At 37.8% G+C, this 19,814-nt stretch overlaps 1 pseudogene; it reads right to left on the bottom strand.

The window, feature by feature from the left end:
- Positions 1-313: 313 nt before the first annotated feature.
- LOC114685847 lies at positions 314-19,296 on the bottom strand (annotated as a pseudogene).
- Positions 19,297-19,814: the final 518 nt, after the last annotated feature.

The following is a 19,814-nucleotide window of genomic DNA, read 5'->3' as shown; positions in this document are numbered from 1 at the left end:
TTTAAGCAGTAGACTCATTTCACATGAAAGAGGCTCTATGCATCACATGGCCTGTCCCAATAAAAAGCAGACATTAGAATGCCATTTTAGCAGTTACAGTATTGATATGATCAATATAGCTAATTTTTATACCTGTCATATATTTTCATATATCATCCATATGCAAAAAGCAAAGAACAAAGGGTGTTCTTTTTTTTTTAATTATGTGCCAACTTCAAAATGACATACTAACCAGACATCAGCATTCAAAAGCTAGGTTGAACAGGACTGACCTTGATGTACATGCAGTAGATTTGTTTTCAGAATATAAAAATTAAATGGCAATGTCATCAGTATTACTACTGTTTCTATATTTATGATTAATTACTAGCAGTACAACTCCCAGAAGGAAGGAGATGGATCCAATAGTGATGTAAGCAATTCCCAAAAATGGATTTTTTCCTCCCATCCATGAAATAGTGCTCAAGATCATCCATTTTCGTCCATCAAAAGAATGTACAGGGTAATTGTATGTGATGTTCAAATAGTAGGGTCCAGCTGGTAATGTTGGATGTCAATCATTTCTCCGTTCTATAAGACAATACAACTTACGAAAAGTAGGTAATGCTGTAGTACACATCCAAACAATGAAATCATCATTTATAAATCCATTATTATCTTCATCAGGATCTAGCATAAATACTGGTTTATGCCAGTTTACTGGCTTTGTTGTATGTTTAAATCTTTCTTCAAGGCTTTCTTTTCCAGGTGGATTTCTGAATTTCACATTTTTATCTGTCCACCAAGCAATACGTTTTCTTGTCAAAACAATTGACATAGGTGTGGGATCAGATTCATTGGCAACCAGAAACAATTCTAATGTATCATTAAACATGCTGTTGGCAATAGCTCCACATGGAGCAATTGCTTTGTCTTCATTTCTTTGATAAGGTCCACATTCCTTACTTGAATTAAGCAAAACACTAGGGTCTCCATTTAACTGGCTATCATCTCAAGATTTCACATAGCAACGATGATTTTGATAGAAATTAGACAGTCCATAATACCTAAACACATTGCCCTCAAATGACTGTTCCAGTGTGAAGTTAATAGTACAAACACAAGATGTCACATTCGGAGACAAACATTTATTGCAGGGGCTAGAAGGTTCTGTTCCAGTGTCACATTTCAGTACAAATGAAATATCACTAAATAAGTCAGTGTGCTATACTTCAGAAAGTATAGGATATTAGTTGGAATGTCATGGACTAACAAACAAGGACAATAACTTCAAAATGATCAACATTGTTGAAAGTTTATAAGACTAATGAAAGTACACAAAACAGTGAAAAGTATTCTATTTCCAATACTGTTTTCATTTGACAAAGAAAATTTGATGAAAAAAGCACATTTCAAAAGTAATGTTTTCAGTCTTGTTTTAAAATGAAAGTGTTTATTGTCCATGATTTTCTTAATAAGAATTCAATTAGTTAAATGCTATTTTTAATTTGAGATCTTTAGGGATTTCTAGCTATTTCACAACAACCCTCTCCCTCATATCATCACTGTACTCACTGTCCAAGGCTAATATGGTCTTAGAGCTTAAAAGCCTGTTGTCTTCGTTAGGGTTTCTATTGCTGTGAAGAGACACCATAACCACTACAACTCTTATAAGAAAAATATTGAATTCAGGTAGCTCAGTGTCAGAGGTTCAGTCAATTATCATCATGGAGCATGGCAGATACAGGCATACACGGTGCTAGAGAAGTAGCTTAGAATCTTACATCTTGCAGGCAATAGGTAATGGTCTGAGTCACCGGGTGGTATCCCAAGCATAGGAAACCTCAAAGCCCACCTCACAGGGACACATTCCTCCAACAAGGCTATACCCACTCCAACAAAGCCACACTTCCAAACTCCTTATGAGATTATCAGGGCCAATTATGTTCAGACTACCACACCTGTCATTGTATTACTATGATATTGGCCTTCCAAAATTGTTAATCTGGTTTAATTGGAATAGGCCTTTAATATGATTTACCATTTTATTTTGTGTTCAGCGGTAGCCCATTTTGAAATCTGTATCAATCATAGACTACAGCTTGTTAGCAAATTAAACATTTTCTAGGAGACAACCATGAACAGGAAGCAGAGTGGATACTCACTGATGCTGGAACTCCTGTAAAGTGAAACAAACCCAGCCCAACCCAGCAGCTCTGCTCCAGCTCTGTTCAGGTGAAGCAGAACCTGCCTGGCAACCACTGCAGATGGAAGAGAAGCTGTGGAAAGATGGACAGTGATTCACATGAGAACTCCAACTTGAGTCTGTCAGTTTACTCCAGGTGAGACAGGCACTTTGGGGGGTAAAAGCCTATATTAACGTATCTCCGAAGTATACTTTCCTTTTTAGTATCTAATACTTCATGATGAAAGTTCAGCATGTCCATATGCTTTTCTGCCCACTATTTTAACTTCTTAAGCCTATGTTCTATGACCTTGAATTAAGCATGCCAAATAATATATCTTCCATGTCTCTTATTTGAAGTATGGCACTTATTTGCACATGCCTAGAAATGCTCTCACTCTTTAAGTGCTTTCCTCTGTGAATAGGTAATCCTCCTTCAGGAGTCTCATGCTTCCTTGCTTAGAGAGTATTGGTTTGTAAACATCTTCTATGCTTTCCTTATTTGCTACTGGCATTAAATCTCCCCCCCCCTTTTTTTGTTTGTTTGTTTATTGGCTATGCTCAGGTTTTATACACACCAAACAGGAACTCATTGCTTAAGGGTAAAACACTATATTCAATGAGTCTTATTTAATCTAGTAATTTAGAAATCCATTATGATTAGGTTGAAGAAATATATTTTACCTTTTCTGAGGTCTTTTTCTTTGCTTGTTTGGTTGATTGGTTGGTCTGGAAATGCCGACACCATTGCTTCATTTATGCTACTGTCCCTGAAATACGTGCATGAATAATGATTTGGGGGAGTCAAACATTTCTTCTAAGATCTCTATTCTCCTTTAAGTGGAAATAATACAGTAATATTCCTACTTAATATGTTTCTAGATTCTTGGAAGTGACAAGATCTTAAGCATAACTAGTTTGTATAACTGAGAAATAAAATTTGGAATAAAAGATACACAAGGATATCCACAGTAAGAGAATGGTGCTGACTATTGAAATACCTTCATTTTGCTTCGTAGATTTCAGTGAGTCTATGATAACTGAAAAGATTGTTTTACATGTATGATGTTCTTAGCAAAACCCTTGACAGCATTGTCCATGCGAAGTATACAAACTAGAACAAAATGAATGCTACAGGAGACACATGGACAGACAGAAGGGGAAATTAGTCTGACAAAAGGAGGAATGGGAAGATTAACTATGACTTATGAAAACTATTTGCCTTTGCTATGTGGTCATTCACAATCGAGGCTCCTCTTACCTTCCCATTGTCTGTTCATTGCTTCATTTTCAGTAAGTTCTAGACGTTTTTAAACACCTGCCCTATTGTTTTATGTACCCATACTTGTTATAAGAAACTCAAATTCCTGAAATAAACCTTGACCCCTTCTGTAGCCTTTCTCCAGGTTAGCTTCTAATTATCCACCTAATGTCAGCTTTTTGTGCCTGTCACCTTGTTGACTTGATCCCATTGTAACCTATAATGAGTTTCTAACCCTCAGTTTTAAGAGTTTTTTTTTTCCTTATCTGTTCACCTTATGTAGCTACAAAAACAAAACAGGGTATTGTGTTAGTAATTATGTAACTCTATATAGTAGGACTCAAAAATGGGCAAATGTATAACTTAGGTAAAAAGGTTTTTTTTTTCCATTTGAGGACTTCTTAAAATTATAATTATTAACAAATCACTGAAAGATATATATGGAAGGCATTCTTATAATGAGATTTGATAGAGACAAAAATGTACAGTTCATTACTGTATAGTTCACATTCCCATTAAAGTGTTGCAATGTATAATTTTCTTATAATTTACAATATAGTAGCTTACTTTTATATGGAAATTAAGAAAATAATGTATAGGACTTTGAAATATTAAGCTGGGACATTTGCAAGGACAATGAAAGAGTTCATTTGCCAACACTTCTCAAATAAATATGTAGAGGAACTCCAGAGCAAAGGGACTGTTATTGGTGGCTGAATGCCTTGAGGGGTGCATGCATAATATGATTTCAATAGCCTGCACTGACTTTCACATGACCTACAGTTTCCCTTTGAGTGCTTTATGTAAATGTGCTTCCCATGCCTATGATGTTTTGTCCTGTATTAGAGGTAGACACAGGGATTTTTCAATTACATATTTACAGTGTGACAGACACAGACTTTAAACAAGTCCCAAGGACACATTTATTATAGGGTTTATTTTACACACTTTTGTATTTCTTTATTTGCTTCGAGGTTTTATTTTTCTCTCTCTTTCCATTTTAATAATTAGTGCAGTAAAAAGAATATGATGAAATGATAGTGATATTAAGTTCATGTGGGCTATTTTTAAGGCTTCCTTTATCCTTGCTGGAGAATAGAACAAGTAGGGGTTAACATTAGGGATCATTATCCATTGTGTTTACAAATGTAATTAGAAATTATTTGGTTTTATTTAAATAAGCACATCTCTAACTTTAAATAGAAGTTTCATTTCTCAAGCAAGAGTCTAATTTTGTTGGGAGACTATGTCTGTCTCCTACTGTGTGACTTGCAGCCCTTTGAGGCCCACATATGATACACAGACACTTGAAATCGGAATTGCCTAGAATATTTCTCGGGAGATAACTCAGTGGTTAAAGTGCTGGCCAGCAAACAAGGAGGCAAAAGTTCAGAGCTCAGAATTCTCGTAAACACTGGATGAGTTCTGGAGCAAGCTGGCCAGAGCAAGTAGCCATGTCTTAGGCTCTGCCTCTCATTGAGAGACTGTGACTGAAGGGATAGAGAGGGAAATAGTGATCAGAGAGGATTCATGGCATCAAGTCTCTGGCTCCTCATCCACTGCACACTGCCTACTTCTTGTGTGTCTGTCTTTATAAAAACTTTCTGTTCTGCCTTCTCATTTGTTGTTGCCTCTCTCCTCTCTCCCCTCTCCTCTCTCCTCTCTCCTCTCTCTTCCCCTCTCTCCTCTCTCCCCTTTCTCCTCTCTCTCCCCTCTCCCCTCTCTCCTCTCTCCCCTCTCTCCTCTCTCCCCTCTCTCCTCTCTCTCCCCTTTCTCCTCTCTCTCCCCTCTCCCTCTGTCCTCTCTCCCCTTTCTCCCCTCTCTCCTCTCTCCCCTCTCTCCTCTCTCCCCTCTCTGCTCTCTCTACTCTCTCTCCCCTCTCTCCCCTCTCCCCTCTCTCCCCTCTCTCTCCTCTCTCCTCTCTCCTTTCTCCTCTCCTCTCTCCTTGCCCCTCCCCTTGCCCCTCTCCTCTCCTCGCCCCTCCCCTCTCCCTGGATCCCTGGAGCCTGCTGGCCAGTGTGACTAGCCTACTTGGTGAGTTATAGGCCAGCAAGAGACCCTGACAGAAGAGAGAAAGGAAGGGAAGGAACAAGGGAGGCAGGGAGAGAGGGCTGAGAGGGGACGAAATATAAGGGAGGAAAGAAGGGAAGGGAAGGGTGGAGGAAGGCTGGATGATACTTCAAGACTGACATATGACATCTGAGGTATTCCTCTAGTCTCAGTGAGCACTTACACATCTGCACACTCACACACATGCACACTCACACACATGCACACACACATGCACACTCACACACATGCACACACACAAGCACACAAACACACACATCTGCACACTCACACATCTACACACTCACACATCTGCACACTCACACATAAGCACACTCACACATGCACACTCACACATATGCACACACTCACACATATGCACACTCACACATATGCACACACTCACACATATGCACACTCACACATATGCACATTCACACATATGCACACCTACACAGGCACAATCGTGAACACACGGACATAAAAAAGAGACTTGCTTTGACTCCAGTTAGAATATAGAGCTCCTTCCCATAGAAACCCATTAGTTCGTGGCTCCGTGGGGAAGGACCACCAGTGGACGGGATGCTGCCCCTGGGAAAGCAGCCTGGCCTCCTTGCTGTATGCGTTCTGCCCACAGGCTGGCTGGAACTGAGCGAGCAGAGCAGGTCTTTAGATCTTGACATTCAGACCATCAGGTGTTCCAGTGTCACAGAGCTGCCACCTAGCCACGGGAACATTCTGATTGTCACATCAACCCTGCATAGCCACCATCTTGACAGGTATGGGGGACAGGACTCAGAGGGGTGACTTGGAAGGTTATACTGCTAGTGAGTGACAGTTCTACAGCTTGGATCAAATGTGTGTGACTCAACAATGTCTCCCCTTTCTACTCTGCCAAGCCATGTTTGGGCAAGCTCAATGATTTGGGCCAAGTTAGGGTCCCTTCTTCCTGAATGCCCATCATCCTGATGCAAAGCGTAGACTGTAAACAGACCGGGCAGGTGCACCTTCTCAGCTCTGGGCGAGGTCTCTGGCAACAGCTGCATACTTACTGGATACAGAGGCAGTCCCAGGCCATGGCTGGAGCAGGGCCAGGGGACAATCAGAAGGTAATCCCTGCTGGGTGACTCAGATGGCACAATTCCATGTTGACTTTCCAAGTCAAGCTGTGCCAATCTGAGGCATGAGCACCAACACCCTTAGATCCTCCTTGCCTGTGTCTTACCTCAGGAAGGAGAGCTGGGAGGGGCTCGGGTTGTACCAGAGTTGGTAGACTGCGTGCCTGGCATTCTTAAAGCCCTGGGTTTGATTCTCAGCGCTTCATAAACCAGGTGCTGTGGTACACGCCTGTTATTCCGGGGTTTGAGAGAGTGAAACCGCAGGGTCAACGTTCAACATCATTCTCAGCACAGTGATTTTGAGGCCAGCCTGGGAGGCATGAGATCCTGTCTGGGGAAGGAAAAGGTGGAAGGAAGCTGAGGAAATAGCTCAGTAGGTAAGAGAGCTTCCTATGCAAGTCTAGGGGCCTGAGTTCAAATGCCAGCATTCACAAAAAAATGGTGGAGGAAGGCTGGATGACACTTCAAGACTGACATATGACATCTGAGGTATTCCTCTAGTCTCAGTGAGCACTCACACATCTGCACACTCACACACACGCGCACACACACACACACACACACACACACACACACACACACACACCTATACAAACACCTAAGGAGATAAATCTTTAAAGCAATGAAAGCTGCAACTTGAGTAAGAATTTAATTCACTTCTGGTAATGAGGAAAGCCTTCCAAGAGATGGTTGTTATGACAACAATCATGTCACCCTCTACCAGGGAGACATTTTGAAGTTAAACTGGGGCCATAAGAGATTACCCACGTGTTCTTGTGAGACACATTTTGGTGTTCACACACCTGCCGGCAGGCATGGGCCCAGTGCAAGCAGGCTGCCCTGCCTCTCTGTGGAAGCCCAGAGCACCAACCGCATCCAGGCAACAAAGCTGTCACTCAGTGTTACGATGACGCAACGTCACCCTACACAGCTCTGTCATGTTCTGTCTGTCTGTACAGACCTGCAGTCCTCTATAGTGGGTACTGAGATTAAAAGTATGTGTCACCACACTTGGCTCTGTTCCCTAGTGTGTCCTTGAACACACAGAGATCCTGCCTGATAAGTGATAAGATTAAGGCCTGTGCAACCACAGCCTGACTTCTTTGTTTACGTATAATGGCTTTCTTTTCCTCTGATTCTCCAAGCAAGTTTTATTTATCAAAGCACAAATAAAATATCACCATATCTCAGCATAAATAAAATATCATCACATTTAAGCATAAATAAAATATCACATACTGCTGTTTTAAAAAAGTAATAATAAATTGACTCTTAATGATCTTCTGCTATACTCATGGATCAGTGTCTATTCAGCCATCATCAAAGAAGCTACTTCCCATAGCATGTAGGAATAAATACAGAGATCCACAGCCTGAATTACACAGAGAAAGAATTCTTGGAACACAGAGCTCTAAATGAGATGTCTCCAAAAAATCCCTCCACTCAGAGTGTAGGGAACCTTGCAGACAAGGAATCAGAAGGGTTAGGGAAAACAGGGGGAATGGAGGAAACCAAAAGCACTAGGCCCTATATGAACTGAAGTGGTAGATACTGAGCCTACATGGATTTGCACCAGGTCCTCTCTGTCTCTCTCTCTGTCTCTCTCTGTCTCTCTCTCTCTGTCTCTCTCTCTCTCTCAGTCTCTCTCTCTCTCTCTCTCTCTCTCTCTCTCTCTCCCTCTCCATATATATATATACACCATATATACCATATATATGGTATATATATAATATATATTATATATGGTATATATGATATATGGTATATATGATATATAGTATACATATAATATATATTATATATGGTATATATATGATATATATATGGTATATATGGTGTATATGTATATATATCATAGCTTTCAGTTTAGTACTTTTATGGGCCTCCTGAATGTGTGAATGAGTAGGTACCTGATTCTTGTGCATTCTCTTGAGGCTTTTTTATTTTTCTGTTGGCTGGATCTGTGCAACTTCAGTATGATGACTTTTGTTTTTATCTTATTATGTTTTATTTTGTTATGTTTTGTTGTTATCTTTTAGAAGCCTGTTCTATAGTAAGAGACAGAAAGAGTGTGCATCTGCATAGCAGAAGAGGTAGGGCGCACTGGGAGAAATAGAGAGAGGGGAAACTGGAATTAGATTACATTGTATGAAAAAAGATTTAATGTTTATTAAAAAAGACAAAAAGTAATGTGTGTGTAAAGTTAAACCTGAATAACAGTCAAAAGTATATTCTTATGAAAAATAAAATAAAAAAATAAGGTTTGTTCATAAGCAATGCTAAATTAAATTTTAAAAAAAAAGTTCTTAAATATATCCCAGGCAGGCTTTGATATCCTGATATGCTACAGCCAACAGAGTGAATGTATTGCAGATATAAAGCACCATGAAGATTTTAACTTTTTGTAATATAACCATTTGAATTTATGATTATCATTGCTATGGTGAAATGTTCCAACAAAGCAACAAAGGCATCTTAAGGGAAAGAAGTTTTTTGTTTTTTTTTTTTTTTTCTAGCTTAACCGTCTATCACAGGTCTAGACAGGAAGATTGCACATTTAAGACCGGCCGGAGCCACATAGCAAATCTGAAGTATATCTGAGCTACCTGAAAAGTCTGAGGCCAGCTTGGGCTACAGAGCAGAGAAGAAGGCAACAAGACCTTGTAGTAGCTGGTCACATTACATCGTAATCAGGAATAGAGAAGGATGCATTTAATGTTAGTGCTCAGCTTACTTTCTCAATTTCATACAGTTCAAGATGCCCTGCCCAGGTAATAGTGCATCCCACATTAAAGATGTTTCTTTCTACAAACTTTACTGTAACCAAGATTACTCCTTGTCAACTTGCCCAAAGGCTGGAGTCCCAGGTGATTCTAAAATCTGTCAATTTAATAATTAGCAATAAGCACACACACTGGAAACATTTTCCTTTGACAATGAAACCTGCCAGTCTTTTTATTAGTAACGTGCTGTCATCATAAACTGACTCATCAGTGAGTTAAAATGTGGTATGGTTTAAGGCTATAGCAAAACTAGTATAGTAGAGTACTACAGATTCAGGGCATGGTCTTATAGACAAGTAGGTTTTTTATAGTGTTTCTAAAAATGACAATCAGCAACTCATAATTTATAACTACATTTTATGAAGAATATAGCATTTAATATATTTCTGAATAAAATATTATAGTTAATTGACTCTAAATCTCCATTATTTAGATGATGTGTTATAATTCATATAAATTGCAAAAAGATGACTGTCGTCACTTAAATTGCATTAGAATGCTTTGTTGTGGCTTATGTGAATATTTCTCTGACATATTTAAAGCAGTTTAGTTTGTGCAAAGATATACAAATATATATGAAATAAATTAATCCTGAAAAGCATGTATGACATTTATGTTTCTGAGTGAATTCCTTAATTTACACTAGGTTAATTTTTCACTGATTGTCTTTAGGGTTTCTATTGCTGTGAAGAAACACCATGGCCACAGCAACTCTTTTTTTAATTAACTTTTTAAATTTTATTTTCCACAGTTTCTCCTTCCTCCTTTCCTCTCCTTCCCTCCTCGCACCTCCTTTCCATCCCTCAATCCACTCCTCCAAAAAGATAAGGCTTCCCTTGGGAGCTAACAAAACATGCCAAGGGCTACCACAAGTTGAGGCAGGACCAAGCTCTGCCCCTCTGCATCAAGGCACAGAAAGGCATCCCACCATAGGGAATAGGTTCCAAAAAGCCAGCTCATGTGCCAGTGACAGAACCTTGTCCCATTGCTAGGAACCCCACAAAGAGACCAAGCCACACAACTGTCACCCACATGCAGAGGGCCTAAGTTGGTTCCATGCAGGATCCCTAGGTCAAGTGTCTGTGAGCTTCCACAAACTTGAGTTTACCCCATATGACCACCCACTTGCTTATATAATCCTTCCTCCCTCTCTTCAACTTGATTCCCAGAGCTCAGCCCAATGTTTGGCTGATCTTTGCATCTGTTTCCATCAGTTACTGGATCAAGGTTCTATGATAATAATTAGGGTAATCACCTATCTGATTACAGTAGAATGCTAGTACAGGCACCCTCTCCACTATTGCTAGGAGTCTTAGCTGGGATTATCCTTGTGGATTCCTGGGAGTTTCCCTGGTACCAAGTCTCTCCCTAACCCTATAATGAATACCCCACACACACTATCAAGACTTCTCTTTTATTGCTCTCCCTCTCTGCCCCGCCCTCAACTCTACCATCTCTATCCTTCATGTTACCTTCCCTTCCCTTCTTCTCCCCACCCCAATTTATGGAGGAGATTTCATCTATTTCCCCTTCCTAGGACAATTAATGCATCCCTCTTAGGGTCCTCTTGTTACCTAGTTTCTTTAGGGCTGTGAATTGTACCCTGGTCATCCTTTGCTTTACATCTACTATCCACTTATGAGTCTTATGAGTGAATACATACAATGTTTGTCTTTCTGTGTCTGGGTTACCTCACTTGGAATGATTTTTTTCTAGTTCCATCTATTTGCCTGCAAATTTCAAGATGTCATTTTTTTAACCGGTAAGTAATGACTATTATATAAATAATGGTACTATGAATATAGTTGAGCAAGTGTCCTTGGACCACAGCAACTCTTATAAAGAAAAACATTCATATGGGGCTAGTTTAGAGTTCAGAAGTTTAGTCCATTATGACCATGGTTGGAATCATGAAGACATGTAGGCATATATGGTACTAGAGAGGTAGCTGAGAGTTTTCCATCTGTATTGGCAGGGATAAACTTCCTTCAACAAGGCCACACTTCCCAATTTTGCCACTTCTTATGGGCCTATGGGGGCCATTTTCTTTTTTATTATTATTAAGAATTTTTTTTTATTCATTTTACATACCAACCACAGATCCCCTTCCCTCCCTCCTCCCACCCTCAGCCTACCCCCCTTTCAAACCCCCCATTCCCACCTCCTCCAAGGCCTCCTGTGGGGAGTCAACAGAGTCTGATACACTTAGTTGAGGCAGGTCCAAGACCCTCCCCCTGCACCAAGGCTGTATAAGGTGTCTCACCATAGGCAGTGGGCTCCTAAAAGCACTCTCATACCCTAGATGGGGTCCTGATCCCACTTCTAGGGGGCTCCTTAATCAGATAAGCTACATAACTGTCTCGCCTATGCAGAGGGCTTAATCCAGTCCCATGGAGGCTCCACAGCAATTGGTCAACAGTTAATAAGTTCCCACATTCAAACCACCACACTGTTGTATAAAATATAAATAGTGTAAACATTCAGGATAGAATCTGTGACATTTTCGTAAATATATATAATGGGTAATTTTAATTTTTTGTTTGGTTCTATTTTGCATTCTGTATTTTCATCAAATCCAGAGCTTCGCACATACTAGGCTTACATTCCACTATCGTACAATATTCCAAAACTTTGCAATATTTAAATCATGATGAACTGTTACTTTCTCTAACATTATTTGTTATAATGAAAATGTCAAAAACCTCTTCTATACTTTTGAAATATGTGGTACATTATTGCTATCTATAGAAATATAACTGTTCAGTTTAATCTCTTTTTCTGCCTTTGTCCATCTTATGTTCACTGATGAAGTGCTTAGCCATCTCCATTCCATCTGTCTCTCTCCAGTAGCTTTATTTTCCCAAATTCTGGAAACCACTACCTTTCTCTAAATTTTTAGAAATTCACCATTTTGTACAGGATGGCATGTGAGGCCAGGTAGTTATTGTGTTTCTGTGCCAGGTTAATATCAGTTATCGTATTGATTTTTAGTTACATCTAAGTTTCCAAATGACTGGATTCTGTTCTTTAAGTATACATAGGGCATTTTGTTTTACCATCAATTGATGTACACTTAAATTATCTCTATTACTTTACTATCTTGAAAATTGTTGCAAGAAACATGAGAATACAGATATCTCTTTTTTGCACTGACTCGATTTTCTCTGGATGATCTGTAGTAGATTTGCTGAAATATATAGTAGTTCTGTTTTTAATTATTTTGAGAAAAGTCCAAACTGTTCTCTACAACAGTTGAACAGATTTACATTTTCCTCAATCTATTAAAGGCGTGCGCACACTGGCTTTTTTTTTTTTGTCCTGTTCTTTTTTTACATTTTCCTCAACAATGTACAAGGCTTCCTTTCTTTTCACATCCTCAGCCAGCACTCATCACCATTCATCTATTTGGTGAGACTGTCTTCCAGGACGAAGATAACATCTCACTGCTGTTTATAGCTGTATGTTCATGAGGTTTAGTGATGCAAAGCACTCGCTGTTCATCTACATATTGATCATTTGAGAACGTCTATTTGTACTGACTTTAAAAAATATAGATTATTTCTTTTGAATATTAAGTTGTTAGTGTTCTTTATATCATAGAGATATCAAATCCTTTTAAAATGTGGAGTTTGCAAATACTATCATTTTTGTCACCACTTCTTTTATGTTTTTCTTTGCTGGACAAAAGATATTAAGTAATAATGTTACAATCTGAAAAATTAAAAAAAATAAAAATATCACTCCATTTCTCTAGTTTGGTTTTGGTCTATGGTCAAAATATTTTGACACATTTCAAATTCTTGGAGTGTCTTTCCTGTATTTTTTAATAGTAACTTTGTATTTTTGAATCAGTATATTTAAACCTTACTGTCAATATACCTATACTATTCAAATACATCTACATACTCGATTTTATCCCTGCCAATATATCCATGACAATTCATTACAGTTATAGAAATTCAAACCTTAAACGTATATGGAACAACAACAACAAACCCTTAATGTTCTAGGTCACCTTGACCAGAAAGCAAAGTAGGAAGTATTATTATGGTGATATTTTATTTGTATTAAAATGTTATTTGTATGTTAATAAATAAAGTTGCCCAGGGGTCAGAGCTATTAGCAAGCCATAGGAAAGCCGGGTGGTGGTGGCGTACGCTTGTAATCCTAGCACTTGGTAGGCAGAGCTAGGTAAGTCTCAGTGTGTTCAGGGATACAGCCAGCATTGGATACATACGCCTTTAATCTCAATACCAACCATAGAAGACCTGGAGGTCTATACAGACAGGCAGTGACAAGGCGGTCATGTGGTTGGGTTTACAAAAATGAGAAGGCAGAATAGAAAGTATATATAAAGACATTAACACAGGAAGTAGCTCTCTTTCAGAGAGGTAGGACCACCGCAGGAGGAAGGGTAAGGTTTTAGCTCTTAGCTCTGACCTCTTGGCTTTCTTCTTTGCATTGGTTCTGTGTTTCTTATTTAATAAGATGGCTGGTTACATCTGCATATTATAGATAATATCTTCAAACTGTACCACTGAACATCAGAAAACAATCAACAGAAGAAATAAAGCAAATCAAAGGAATAAAATCCACAGCAGAGAGTACAACATATCTATGCTCCACCCATCCAGAGTCATATGGCTTTTGCCAAAGACTCTGAACACATGTAGTTAGGAAAGATTGCCTCTTTAATAAGTGAGGCTGGGAAATGAGTACATCTGCTTGAAGGAGAGTGAAATTGAAATACAAACTCTCCATAGTTACAAAAGCCCTTTTAATAGATATAATCACCTATTAAAGTTTCTGTATCCCACCTGGCCTGTGGTCTGGACAAATCTCTCACCCAGAGTCCCACAGCCTTTTATAAAATAATCACACAGAAGCTTAATATTATTTATAATGGCTCAACCATTGGCTCAGGATTATAAATGACTAGCTCTTGCACTTAAATTAACCCTTAATTCTTATTTATGTTTAGCCATGTGGCTTGGTACCTTTTCTCAATTCTGCCTTCACATCTTGCTTCCTCTGTGTCTGGCTGGTGGCTTCTCACTCAACCCTTTCTTTTCTCAGAATTCTCCTTGTCTGCTTATCCTGCCTATACTTCCTGCCTGGCTACTGGCCAATCAGCATTTGATTTATTAACCAATCACAGCAACATGTATTTACATGATACAGAAAGATATCCCACAGCACTGCCCCTTTTCTGTCTAGTCAAAAGGAAGGTTTAAACTTTAATATAGTAAAATTACATATAATAGAACAGTTATCAGGGAAGAATTACAGTTACAATATCTAGTCTAATTGTATTTAGCAATATTAAAGAAAATATTCCATTTATTCTATATTTGTGAGTCTAAAGTTTCATATCTATTTTATCTTTTTATCATAATCAAGGAAGATTATAACTATCTAGACTTCAACTACATCAAAGGCCTCAGAAGGATATACTATTACCTAAGTAAAAAGGAATGCATTGTAAGTAACTTCAAAAATTCTGGAAAGTGATGGGGGAATGTCTTTCTGTATGCTGTGAAAATATGTTACTCTTATTGGCTGATAAATAAACCTGTTTGGCTTATGGCAAGGCAGCTTAGGGGCAGGTAGGAAATTCAAAGAGAGAGACAGGAAGAAGATGAAGGGTAACATCATCAAGCCTCCCAAGGAGCACTAAGTAATGGGACTCAGGTAAAGCCACACAACATGTGGCAATATGTAGATTAATAGTTATGGGCTAATTTAAGATATAAGAGCTAGGTGGCAAAAGGCTTGAGCCATGGTCATGCAGTTATAATTAATATAAGCCTCTATGTGTTTTCTTGAGGGGCATGAGTAGGAGAGATTTGTACTAACTGCTGGCAGGCCAGAACAGAGGAAATCTTCTGACTACAAGTAAGTTTTACTAATAGCTGATTCTGATATTTTTGGAGCAAACATCTCCTATAACATTAAGGAGACATTTTCAACCTTATTTCTGAATAGGATACTATTTCTTTGTTGTCTTCAGTATTTTCTTCAAGGCAAGAAGGGGTGAATACACATGATTATCAGTGTTTCAGGTTCATAGTTCTACCAAATTCATACTAGTTTTGACCAACAACAATTTTAAGAAATCAAAAAAAAAAAAGTCAAAAATGGCAACATGCAGAGCAGTGTAGCCTGGAGGCTTCATGTTCAAAAGCACAGCAGCCACTGTCAATGTCACCAAACAGGGAGTGCTTTGTGTTGACAGACAAACTGGTTGATTATAACAGTGCTGATGACAAGACGCAAAGATCCTCTGCTCCTCTGCTTAAGTATCTGCTTGCTCTTAAGATGTCCAGTCCTAAGCAGTCAGCCCTAAACACATGGACACATCAGCAAAAGTAAAAGGACTCAATAGTAGTGTGTGTGTGTGTGTGTGTGTGTGTGTGTGTGTGTGTGTGTGTAAAACAATAATGTAAAACAAGGTCATGAATTTGAAGGGAACGAGAAAAGACTAGGAGGAATTATGGGAAGGGGTATGAAAATGATGTAAATATAGTCAGTACTCATGAAAAAAAAAATCCCCTTAATAGCATTTCAATATAAGAAAAATATTTAAAATATCTACTTGTTAAATTTCACCTAAAGCATGTGTATCTCAGTTGACTTAGTGCTGCAGTAGCTTATAAATTCATGTTTTACTAAAATAATGCAATAATTTTTTTTGGAAGTTAGACACATTATCTAGTCAACTCTCCATATGTGGCAACTTTGGTAGGATTCTTATTTTTTTTTTTTTTTTTTTTTTTTTTTTTTTTTTTTTCTCGTACTTTGCTTTCTGAATCACTTGGTAGCAGGTGGTCGTCACAGAGATCGTGCTTGCTCGGTGCTGGATAAAGCATGCGCAACGGGCTAGGATTCTTATTTATCTCTGATTGGGTACATGTTTTCCATTGTATGTGTCTTCAAGAATTTTTCTTACAGATAAATATTACTCCACATATTCTTAACATTAAAGTGGTTTAGAGACTGTCAATCTTCTCTGGTATCTTTGCTACCGTTTGTCTTATATCTGCATTCTGAATAGAACTGAAATGTGTGTTTTTATGATACTGTATTTTCTAATAATTTTACTTTGGTGTTTCTTCATCTATATCCAACTTAAGTAATTTCTGGAGAGATGAAACTTATTTTATATTTGTCCATTCTTGCTCATAATCTCTATGATTTAATTTTCTGTTGTGATTAAATATCATGTTCAGAATTAACTTATGGAAGGAAGAGTTTATATATGTGTGTGTGTGTGTGTGTGTGTGTGTGTGTGTGTGTGTGTGTGTGCTTATATACTATATACCATAAAGCAGAAAAAAAAACCCAGAACATTGAGTTACCATAAAATACTTCTTTTTATTTTTATTTTTTTTTTTTTGCCAGTACTCCTTTAAATCATTAGAGAAAATACCTACAATCATCCAGGTCATCCATGAAGGGGTTCACTGCCCAACCTGTGGACAAAGAATCTATGTATCCCAGGATACTTATATGCCATAGTAGATTCTCTTTGGTCTTGAATTATGGTGCAGAATCTCAGAGGTGACAGATAATTAAATCCCAGTGTTCCCCCCTAGGAAGCTTATGATGTATAATTTCAAAATTAAAATTCCAATTTGCTATTATGTTTCAGGTATGCATTCTAAATATTAAAACAATGTTCACCAGTCTTTCCTCAAAACATGTTTTGCCAAAATCTGCAGACATGAAAGGCTTCTTTTAATTCAGCATTCAGTTAAGACACATGTCTAGCACAATCATGTATTACCCTTGCATTAATTTGATGAAATAAATGCTTTTATATTTACAAGTTACTAAATATTATTTCCCCCAATCACTTTAAAATTCTGCAACTAGTTGTTTCATTGGAAAACAAATTGTAATGCAACTGGGCATACTATATTTAAGAAGTGTTTTAGTTTATTTTTCTTTCTTTCTACCCTTCTCCTTGTCTTCACAGTAAAATGCCACATGCCAATCTTCAATAATAAAATTAGCAGTTAGTGCTTTGTTTATTCATAGTTTTAAAATTCTCACCTCTTAAACTAGTGGGGATTTTGATTTAGTGCCTTCTAGGCTTCTCTCAGTAATGGATATCCATGTGAATGATATCTGTAATCCCTCAGAGAACAGTGGGAAAAAAGGCAATTTCAAGTTCTTTGAATCCCCATCTCCTTTGAAGCAATGATATCTAAACAAATAACTTCAAACTGTTTAGTACATGTAAGTTTAAGGTAGTCATGAAAACAAATGATCTACTTCATTTCTTCAGTACACTGAAAACTTTTGTTTTGCAGTGTGATTTGTTGAACAAAGTAATGATATAACAGTAACTGGCAATCCTGCTAGTTGCACAGTTGCTATGGGCTAACTACTTTTTTTTTTTCATTTGTATTCAGTTTACTAACAATTTTGTAGTGAATGATATAGAGTGAAAGTATATAACTTCACAGGTGAATATGCATGTGACTTTCTGATCTAAGACATGTTTAAGGTAACAAATATATTAATGTAAATATCACCATGCCTTTAAATGGGTAGATACTGTGATTAGTGTGAGGATAGAGCAGAAATAGATCCTACTATTTGGGGAATATTAGCCTAAAACAGTGACCATATTTACAGTACCGGTGTAAATTTTCTCCAAATTGAGCTGAGAGAACAACTGGTTCACCTCCATTAAAAATTCTTGCCACTGTTGCAGCAGGGGGTGCATATTTTCTAGCATATTGATGTTGTTGAACAGAGGGTTCAGTGCTGAGAAAAACCAGTGGTGTCTTTTCACCCCAGCAGGCACCTTAGTACATTCAAGAACTATGAAAGCTAAACAGCAGGGAGAGAGTTTCAACAATTTTAGTGAGCATGGAAATGCAGATTAAACTACTTTAAGATTCCATTTTACCCTGTCAGACCAGTCATTAACAGGAATACCAATACCAAAAGAAAAAAAAAAAAAAGTACTGAGAGTTCTACATCTGGATCCACAGGCAGTGGGAAGAGACAGAGACAGTGGCCTGACTTGAGCATCTGAAACCCCAGGGCCCACCCTTAGTGACACACTTCCTCCAATAAAACTACTCTGACTCCATAAAGGCCACACCTCCCAAAAGTGCCAGTTTCTATGGGCCTATGGGCCATTTTCATTCAAAGTCTTTTTGTTGTTAAATTGAGGTCACAAATATTTGAAGTTATTAATGAAAGGTATATAATTATTGTTGTGTTTTTATTGTTTTGTGGTATTTGTTTTCTCAGTCTTACTTTGAATATCAGCTAATTGTAGCATTTTCTCCCATTGCCTCTAGTATATGTTTATCCATTTCTTCACTACAAAATATTCCTTCCAGCTTTCTCTGTAGGGATAGTTGGGTAGAAATGAATTGTTTTAGCCTATTTTAATCATGGAAAGTTTTTATTTGTCCTTCAGGTATAGCAGATATCTTTGATAGCTATAGTATTCTGAGCTGGCGAATGTAGCCTTTTATCATTTAAAGTACACTGTTCTAAGCTCTTTTGGCTTTTACAGTTTCCATTCAAAAATTAGTTGTTGTTCTATAGGGCTTGTCTTTATACATAACTTGTGACTTCATTTCTGCAACTTTCAATACCCTTTCTTTGTTCTGTGTATTTAGTGTTTTAACTATAATATTGTGCAGGGAATTTCTTTTCTGTTACTGCTTCCTTGGTGTTCTCTGGGCCTCTTCTAACTGAATTGATATCTTCTCCAGATTTGAAGAAATTTCTCCGTGAATTTGCTTAAGATCTGTTCTGTGCCTTTGATTTGTAACACAGTTCCTGTGCATTCCATTTATGAATTTTATTAAATTTATATTCACCTTTGAGTGAATTATCAAATTCCTCTTCATTGTCTTTGAGCCCAAATATTCTGTATTCTACATCATCCATTGAGTTGGTGATACGTTCCACTAAGATTAATAATTGACTTATCTCATGCAATTAATGCTAGTACAAGCGGTATTTTAAAATAGGGATCTTATTTATTTCACTCACATTGTATGTGTATACATATGTATATGAACATGTGGTCCATCATTAATACAAGTTTAATTTTTGTGTCAAACTCATGTATTATTATAAAATAAGCAACTTCAAAAATACTAAGAAAATACCCCACATCTATGGGTATAATTTTTATAATGGTAAATTTAATGTCTGGTTTCTTTTTATAATTGGAATGTGGAGTGAGAAAGTATCTCCCGATTGGTGGTGGTGGGTAATTAGTCCATAATGATAGTTCTGAGGTAGCAGTTGAGAACAGCTGTGCTGGATGGCCTAGACCAGCATCATTTCTGCTCTGTAGAACAAGCTGCTATCATGGCTCACAGAAAACATTTCTATCTTTTCATAATGAGGACAATTCACCTGGAACAAGCAGTGAAAAAGAAATGAACTATATAAAAGCT

Source organism: Peromyscus leucopus, chromosome 15 (genome assembly GCF_004664715.2).
Source record: "Peromyscus leucopus breed LL Stock chromosome 15, UCI_PerLeu_2.1, whole genome shotgun sequence".
In the NCBI taxonomy this organism is placed as follows: Eukaryota; Metazoa; Chordata; class Mammalia; order Rodentia; family Cricetidae; genus Peromyscus; species Peromyscus leucopus.
Note: the sequence above shows the minus strand (reverse complement) of the source record. Positions and strands in the feature narration are given on the sequence as shown.